The following is a 9,803-nucleotide window of genomic DNA, read 5'->3' as shown; positions in this document are numbered from 1 at the left end:
TTTTGTGGACATAGTGACTATAATCCTAGGGCTCTACCTAAGGTGACGATAGAGGGAAGGACCTGCTATACCTGGAATAGACATTAGCTAGACTCACTTGGAATCTCTTGAGGGTAATCTTTGCTCGGGATCATTTATAGTAGAGTAACTTACACTAGACCATTTCATTAAGCATGTTGTAAGGGTAACTAGTCCAAGTATTCATTTTCTATAAAACTTTTCACCTTGATCTCTTTGATGTTTGATTTCATCACCAACTAGTAGATATTGATCTCTATGAAGAGTAAGATTTTTCGGTTTGAACTCCTAGATTTGTTAGCGCGTGTTACTTTCTATGTCGTTTTTTTACTTTTTAGAGACTGTAGGTGTAATTTAGATATTGTGTGATTAAAGAATTTAAAATTCTCTCATTACGGTAGAACTATGAGGACAATCACGTAGGATACTTAGGGATCCCCCTGAGTATACATCGAGTCAATTGGAAAATATTAAAGCATAAAAAATTAAATCATTTGAAACTGGAACTTCAGCAGAAACTGAAACTTCTATTGTTATAGATTCTAATGTAGGAGGAACTGAATTTAATCAACCTATAACATCTACTATTTTAGGCATTGAAGTAATGGAAATTGAATTTGATCAAACTCAGAATTTAACATCACACTCAATAGCAACTGGTTTACAAATTATTGAACTCATTCAAATTGAATCGAACACTGGATACTCATCTGATAGAAACCCTATTTCCAAATCAGATATTGATGAACATAAGTCTGATATATATGAGCCTATAATTCATACATCTACTAGAGCACATATTCTGGATCCTCCACTTTCGCCGCATGTGAAACTTATCATTACTGATAGTCTCCCTCCTGGTCTTCTTTCCATTAAAGAACTTGTTATGGACAAAGATGAAGGACTTATAGTTTCTACTAGTGAACCTCCCAATATCTCAGAAATTTTGTTTTGATCTCTTAACCCGGACCCTTGGATTTTACACCCTTGAAATTTTTAGGGAAAGGGATTCCGTGTTACACGACTCCTTATTCTACCATACCTAGTTTTGACTGGTCCAGAATGATTCCTCGAACATATTTTGGATATTCTTCCTCGAACTCATATTCGCACATGTCAACAGCTGTAATTAACCCTACCAATGAAGGTTTTGCATCTGAATAAGCTGTTAATATGATTTCTGGTAATGTTGGCAATCGATGAGCTAACCCAACAGGTGGTTATTATTTCAGTGGTGGGCAACAATCGTATCCTCAACCTAGAGGAAAGTCCTTTGGTGGACCTTACCCTATAGCTGGGGGGAAAAACCCTACCGGAAACTACTTTAACTATGCTCAAATTCCTCAAACTAGTTTTCATCAACCTGTTATGCCTCAACCCGCCTTTCGAATGCCTTACCCTAGATTGAATACAATCTAGAACCCTTCTCAATAGTCAATTCCTGTTGCTTCTCAGGTGACTTTGTATCAACCTCGCTAACCTCTTAGACCACCTATGCAAAAACTTCCCTTTCAAGGTATGTCTTCTCAATCCCAACCAAATATGGAGGCTAAATCATCAACATCTGTCGAGAAATCATTTCAACAGTCCTCCCAAAGTACTGATCAAACTGTAGAGAAGTCTACTATGGTAATGACTGTTCAGAACCCAAGTTCGAGTTCGCCTAGAACTCCCATTCCAGGAGTATCACAAATAATTATCCTACTTACATCACCTGTTACTATGCAACCTCTTGTTCAGTCTTTACCTTAGGCATCTGGTGTTCAATCCATTCCTACGATTTCGTCAGCACCTCAAATACCTATTTTTCAGCCTAGTCTTCCATATATGCAAGTACTTTTTCAAGGGCTACCTTTCCAAGATTTACCCCTGAATCAGTTTTTTCAAGCTACACCTTTTCAAACTCCATTTATCCAAGGTCAACCTTTGCAAAGTCAACACTTTCAAGGACAATTTGTTCAAGGTCAAATGGGTCAGAATCTCCCATTCCAAAATCAACCATACCCAAGTCATACATTTCAAAAACCTATTAAACCACAATACGGTATTGCTCAACCTGGATACCCAGGAGGTATGCAGATTCCAACTGCCAAGCTATCCCATAATATCCTGGATATCCTCCTCTTGATATGGGACTCACCCCTCACTATTATCAATAATCGTCACAGGACCCTAATCACCAATTTCCTTCCATTACAACTTTGGATTGCCTGACCTCTCGTGGTTAACTAATGGTCCACTTCTTTATTTACCCTATCGGCTAGCTATTCACACTAAGTTTACTAGTGATACTCCTAAGTTCAAAGTAAATTTGGGTTAAGATCTATCCAACCATATCACGACCTACCATCTTTGGTGCGCGTCCAACTCATTAATTGACGATTCTATTATATTATGACATTTTCAATGAATCCTAGTTGGCTCGGCAACCAAATGGTATGTAGAATTGTAATGTGCTTCCTTAAACATGTTTAATGGCCTTGCTACAGCCCTTTTGACCCATTTTCAGTTACCCATTTGGTATGACAATGGAACTGAGCTTTTGACTTCTTTAAAGCAATTAACGTAAACTGTTAGGCCCTTATACTACTAGTGTAACCCCTTATGGTTATTAATACAACCCAATTATTATATTGTTGTACCCATGTAGTGCCATATTGCTACTATTGTGCCCCATAGAAGCCCACTATTGTTATTATTGTGCCCTTACATTATTATTGTTAAGTCAGCTATGATTATGTTATGACCCCTTAGACTCCTATATATAGAAAGGAGGTCTTTCCATTTGTATCATCCAAGAATTTTTCATTTATGTAATGTAAAGGAGGTTTCCCCCTCGAAGAGGCTGAATTCTAAGGCGTTGATCTATATTTTCTATCTCTTCTTGAGTTGGTTTCATAACATTTGGTATCAGAGCTTTGGATTCTAGGGTTTCGCTGCTCCAAGCAGGTCATCGTGGAATTTTCACTATAACGTTTTTTTTGCGACGTTTCAGAAGTTGAAAAAAAAACCCATTTGAGAAGAAATCGCGCGGAACCTCGGGTCCGAATTGCAGAGCTTTTTGCGCTATATTTGCGGAGATATGATCTGAGGAAGTTGGTCTTTTTGCAGACTCCTGAATTACATTCCAAACAGGTGACCTAGGGAAAATCATCATAACTTTCTCTCTGGGGATCGGATTGAAATTTCATAAGAAGGTACAGAAAGAGGATAGACTGTAGTTTCTTTTATGCATTTTTTAGATCCACATGTCAAAACAGTGACTCGCGACACGTCATACAAGTTCGCTCTACTGAACTAGTCTATAATCAAGTCACTGTGGGAGATTTCACATAACGCTTTCTTGGAGAATCCAATTTGGATCAGACTGGTGGCATTGGAAAGAGGACACAGAGGGCTACTACAAATCACAATTTCAGAACATAAAGATCTGAAATTACAGACTTACAGTTGTTTAAAGATCGAGCTCCTAAAATCAAGAAAAAGCAAGATGAGGAAGTTTGATGGCAAGGATCCGGTAAATTGGATACTTCCGATGGAGTGATATTTTGATCTACATGGTGTACCACTGTTACAAAAGGTATGTATTGCATCTTCATATTTAGAACTTGATCAATTTTTATGGTATGAAGGGCTTTGTTCTCGTAAATGACTTGTTACGTGGTCAATTTTCACAGAGGAAATGATAGCACGTTATGAGGATACAAAGAGCAACACCTTCTTTATAGCAACACCACAACAATTGGAAAGAGTAAAATGGCTTTGTGACATAGTGGAAAGAAAAATTATGGAAACCAGGAAGCATACCCCTCACAACTATAAAGATGGAAGTGTTGTTTCTCCTAACCTTCCACAACCTACAAGGGTTACACGACAACAATTGGAAGAAAAAAGAGAAAAAGGGCTTTGTTACAATTGTGATAGAAAATGCACTAAAGGTCATAAGTGTGCTGAGAAGAAATTATTTTACATAGAATATGAAGAGGAGGAAGAAAAGGATCAAAAAACATCAAAAGAAGAGGATCTACACCAGGACCCCACCCCAGGGAAAGAAGAAATGAATCAGACCATATCTTGTAAAGCATTGGCAAGAATTACCACTCCTCAAATTCTCAAGATAGAAGGACATATCAAGAAGAAAAAGGTGCAAGAAGTGAAAGATCACATCGAGAAAGAAGAAATGAATCCAACCATATCTTGTAATTCATTGGTCGAAATTACCACTCCTCAAACTATCAAGATAGAAGGACATATCAAGAAGAAAAATGTTCAAGAAGTGAAAGATCACATCGAGCATCAAGAAATGAATCTGACCATATCTTGTAAAGGATTGGAAGAAATTGCCACTCCTCAAACTCTAGAGGTAGAAGGACATATCAAGCAGAGAAAGGTTCAAGCAGTGAAAGATCACATTGAGCATCAACAAGAAGTTCTCCAACTTTTAAACGATAACACCACTTCGGTGCAAAATCAAACAAAGCAACAGGTATAGATCAACATCGTAGTGAAAAATGTTTTGATGTAGGTGATTGGGTATTTTTATTGCTACATCTCAAGCAAGCTATTTATGAGGAGGAAATGTTGGCAATACTACATGCACTTAAAAAATGGTGACCTTACCGAATGGGAAGACTCTTCAAGGATGAGGATGTGGAAGCATTGTTTTGTGCTATTTCTATTATCCAAACAGATTGGATAAATGAGGCAAGGGGTGAATGGAAGAAGGATGAAGAAGTATGGCCACTTATTCAAAAGTTGCAAAAGATCCCAATTCAAACAATATTGCCAGAAATTGAAGAGGAAGGAAAAATCATATTGGAACCTCGAGCAGTCACAGAAACAAGAACCCGACAGCTACGAAATCGATCAATTTCATAGTTTCTCATCAAGTGGAAGAACTTACCCGCTGAAGATTCCACAAGGGAGGACAAGAATTTTATACAGAAGCATCAAGAACTACTCAAGCGTTGAGGACAATGCTTTTTGAAGGAGAGGGGAATGTTAGGCCCCTATACTACTAGTGTAACCCCTTATGGTTATTAGTACAACCCACTTATTATATTGATGTACCCATGTAGTGCCCATATTGCTACTATTGTGCCCCATAGAAGCCCACTATTGTTATTATTGTGCCCTTACATTATTATTGTTATGTCGGCTATGATTATGTTATGACCCCTTAGACTCCTATATATAGAAAGGAGGTCTTTTCATTTGTATCATCCATGAATTGTTCATTTATGTAATGTAAAGGAGGTTGCCCCCTCGAAGAGGCTGAATTCTAAGGCGTTGATCTATCTTTTCTATCTTTTCTTGAGTTGGTTTCATAACATAAACCCATATCTAAGATCACATTTACGAATGGAGATGAAGACATTGCCTAGTTCTAGTTTACATTCCATACAAACTTTTGGCTGAATGGTTTATAAATTCGCCTTTACCAATAATAACTGAAGATGTGGCCAAAGGGGGTGTTGTAACTGAACAATAGGCAATTGTCCATGCTCAATATCTTGATCTTTTTTATACTCAGTCAGGTACTTTGTGTGAAAATATCCTAGATTTACCCCGATCTACTCCAAAGAATCCATCTCTTCCACTGTTGGGAGCAGGATCCCCCAAGGGTAGTTTTGGGGCTAAAAGCCCATGTTCGAGTAAAATTTTGTAATATAATTGTAAAGACTCCGCATTTTGTGGTCGCAGAGCATGAAGGTGTCATGTGTCAAAAAGGGTAGTCTGTCCTTATTTTTGTAAAGTAAAGTTGGTTGTAAGAGACCTACCCATGTGTTGGGGCAAAGTGATTTCCTGTCATTTAATTTGTCAACCCGGGGGTTTTGTAAACTTGTGAAGCATGCGTGCACCGTATGTGCTAGAAATTGTCTTTCAGTTTAGATCAATCTAACTACAAAATAACAAAAACCAATTCATCTAATCTGTGAAATCAAAAAATGAGAATGATATTCAACGAACCTGTGAAATCAAGTAACGAAAAGAAAGAAAACAATTTCAAACGAAAATATAGCGTGCGAAATCACACTTGCAAGAATTGAAATTTTAATCTAGGAAAGCATTTCAAAGCATGTAAGAAAAAAACAAATAATGTATACTTAGTTACTCCAACATTCAATTATGAAGTGTTACCTTCTTGAGATGATGTGTAAGAAACTATCTATACTTTAACTTCTAATGTCCTAGAAAAGCAAGTAAAGTGTGCAGAAAATAACTGAGTAATTACATGTATTAAATATTCCACCATTCAATATTGAAATATGATTAAATCAATTTCTTAGAATGATCTCTAGGAATATCAGTTAATGCAATTAAATGAGGATATTAAATGAAAATGTAAAAGCACTAAAAAGTAAAGCTCAATGATTACATAGGTTGAACATTCAATCAGCCAATTTGAAGTCACCTTCTTGCCCTGATCTTTTATTAAATTATATAATGAATTGACAGTTTGATCAAAGAAAGTAAATAACAGAACATGAAAGGAAGAAAAATTATTATGAGCTCTTGCCTCAAACTTAATCTAATTGGAAAATAAATATTTTTTTCCTATTGAAATGTTTTTAGAAAGGCAAAGATTACACTATCATTCTAAAATTAATACTAAGAAAGAAAATGAACTTTAATCTATAAAAGCAATTACATCTCACACATTTTAGGTAGATGATCTAAAAGTGTGAGAGATGGTAAATTGAGATGCTCCATATGTAAGAAAAACCAAGTCAAAATGAAGGAACATTCATGAGTAATGTGCCACAATCTAATTCTGTATTCAAAGCTTGAGTGTAACTCCAATTTTACACATAAAAATGATAGGAGAAAACTTCCCCATTTATACAAAAAGATGAGAAGATATCTCATTAATGAGAGTCCATGAATCTCTCCCTATATCTATAGAGTTACAACCAAAATAGGAAATGATAAGACACATGTCTTCTTAGAGTTTCAATACAAATAGGAAATGAGACACATATCCTCATGATCCCATGATATTCTCCATTCAAATTCGAATTTGGCCTTAGGACGCCACATAAGGGTCTTTTAGAAGCTTCCTTTTGACCTACACATGTCAACAATCTCATCCCACTTGTTGGGTATAAGCATATGCACATTATTTTCTAATTTTTAACAATAAATTCACGTAAAAATGCTAAGAATTAATCAAGTTTGGAAAAACATAAATATGACGCAATAATGATAATGGTAAGGTAAACGTAATTAAATGGGGGTAAATGTAATGAAATAGAGGTGGAGTGAAGGTGGCAATATCGAAACATAAGTGAAAATGTAATGGAAGTGAATGACAATTTCAATGCCCAACACCATGGTCCACAAACTGTGTGATTGTATAAAAAGAGCTAAGCTCAAAGTAGATTTAAAGAGACAACATGTAAGAAAGTCATATCTTTGAAACAAGAAGTCTAAGTCTTAGGTTGTAGCATAGATACAGGCTCTGCAACTAAGTGCGTGAAGATCTAGGGTAGAAATCTGCAGCTAAGTGCGTCGACCCCTGCAGCTATGTGGGCAGGGTGGACAGAGTCTGTTAACACTTGGAAGATATTAATAAAGAGAGATATTTTGAAATTTCTTTATCTTTGTTCTGTTGATGTATCAAGATATTTTAAGTATGAGTTTCCTTTATTGTGATTATATGATGCATGAATGACTCCAATTAGATTCAATAATTGAACACAATTACGAATATCTATTTATGTGGTGTTAACTATAATTGTTTGCTAAGATAAGCAGGTCACTTAGATTAATTGGGGAATTTATACAGCACGCTACCATAGCATTGTCAAATTACCTAAGCAATAGGTTGGGGCTACGAAAAGGTCGATTGTACCCTTTCACTAAGGTACTAAAGGTTGGAATAGAGAGCTCATCTTGTAAGCCCTAGAGCAAATCAACCTCCACAATGGCAGGGATGGAGGGAATTAAACAACATCACAACCATCTCAGGGTGTGGAAATTTGGTTCCAGAATCCCTCCATAGTATTTTGGGTGAGACTTCGATCCACGCTTCGCGGGTTGATGCCGAAAGGACCAGTAGTGTAGGGATTTGTTTGGTTATTTAATGCTAAACCATTGTCCAGTCCCTTCAAACGAACAAATGGTTATGTTTCCAGGACCAGAATCTGCCTAAGAGATGTGTGATGTCATATCACTAAAATCCAACTAAGAAAGAGATTGGAGACTGGTTGAACAGGAAGATCCACAAATTCATGGGATAGGAGAACAAAAACCCACGACTAACAAATAAATAGTGGTTGGACAAATACCTATATACAAAGATCCACGAGATCTTTTTCTTCTCCTTCCCAATTAAGCTATAAGAGTGGATCGTGAAGCTAGCAGATAACCAAGGAAGGCGAAAACTTGATGATACTATTGTTTGGACCCCGGAGCTAATACAGAAATTAGAAGCATTTGAGGACAAGATCACCCGCACTGTCAATCATTAGCTCAATCACATCATAGGAGGATTTGTGACAAAACTCGTGGTCAACACCTCAGTCAGGTACATCGAGGAGGAGTGATGCTTCCTCAAAGGACCGTGAGGTAAGTACGTGAAATCTTTGAATACTTGGATTAAAATGCTATTGTATGAAAAATGGGTTATGCATCTACCTTGATGTTTGGAACTATGTGATGTAGAAAAACTTACAGGAACAAAGGAAGAATGGGTCTAAGGTATAGTCCATTGATTTCACCTCCTCGAGGTGACAAGGAAGGGATAGTGAAGGTTTCTCCGCGAAGTTCTATTTAGTTAATAAGACAAGGATTCCCACGAATACCACCTCCACCAACACCACCTCTAACTTCACCACCATCATGTCTAAATTCACTCGTACCACCTCGACCACCATCGCAGTTCAATATGGGAAACGTAGTGAAGCTACCTTTGTTCAAAGGCTTGGGAAACGGGGACCCGAACCAATTTTGGTTTGTGGTGAAAGCTATATGGGAAGTTCAAGGTGTTACATATGATAATATAAAGAAGGAGACATTGGTTAGTGCCCTGCAAGATTGTGCGCTAACCTGGTATATCAAGTAATTGAATGATATCTCGAATGCTAGAGTGGCAGAGATTCAGACACACTGAATAGAGAGTTCAGTAGGCCTAAATCTATGCCACAGTCGATTGTGGGATTCAACGAGATCGTGATGCAACCAGACAAGACACCTTGGGAACAAGATCATAGGTTGAAATTACAATACATGAAGCCAACATGAATTTGATAGATGGACAACATCGTGAATGGTTTGTGGCTTCACTATTGCCACACTTAAGGGTCGCGCTGTCACATCAGAAGATAACAACTCAGGTGAAGGCCTTGGAAATTACAATAATACTTCATGAAACTTCGATGCAAGATACAAACTTGGGGTTCAACAAATCCATGTGCAACTGAAGAATCTATGCCTTGAGATTTAAATTTTGAATAAATATAGGATGGTTTGACCAGAGGTGTGCGAGGAGGTATATGGTGATTGAAATACAAGAGTCAGGGGCATGACAAGGACCATTGCCCGGTATTTGGGAAATATATTGTAGGAGGAGGACCGATACCTTTAAGGCTAGAAGCTCAAGCATGACCTAGTGCGGGGCCTGCCTTGTGGTGTGCTATATGTCAAGCAGTAGGAAAACATGCCATGAATAACTATCATTTGATGCAGAAGTTCATATAAACACTGCAATAGTTGTTCTCCAACTTCTATAGGTCGGTAGGGAATGATGAGCGTAATTGTAGGAGTTATGAATTGATGATGGA

This window comes from Pinus tabuliformis, chromosome X (genome assembly GCF_031772625.1).
Source record: "Pinus tabuliformis cultivar Carrire ecotype Pingquan chromosome X, CPIR1, whole genome shotgun sequence".
NCBI lineage: Eukaryota > Viridiplantae > Streptophyta > Pinopsida > Pinales > Pinaceae > Pinus > Pinus tabuliformis.
The sequence above is the reverse complement of the archived record's forward strand: the minus strand, read 5'-3'. Positions refer to the sequence as shown.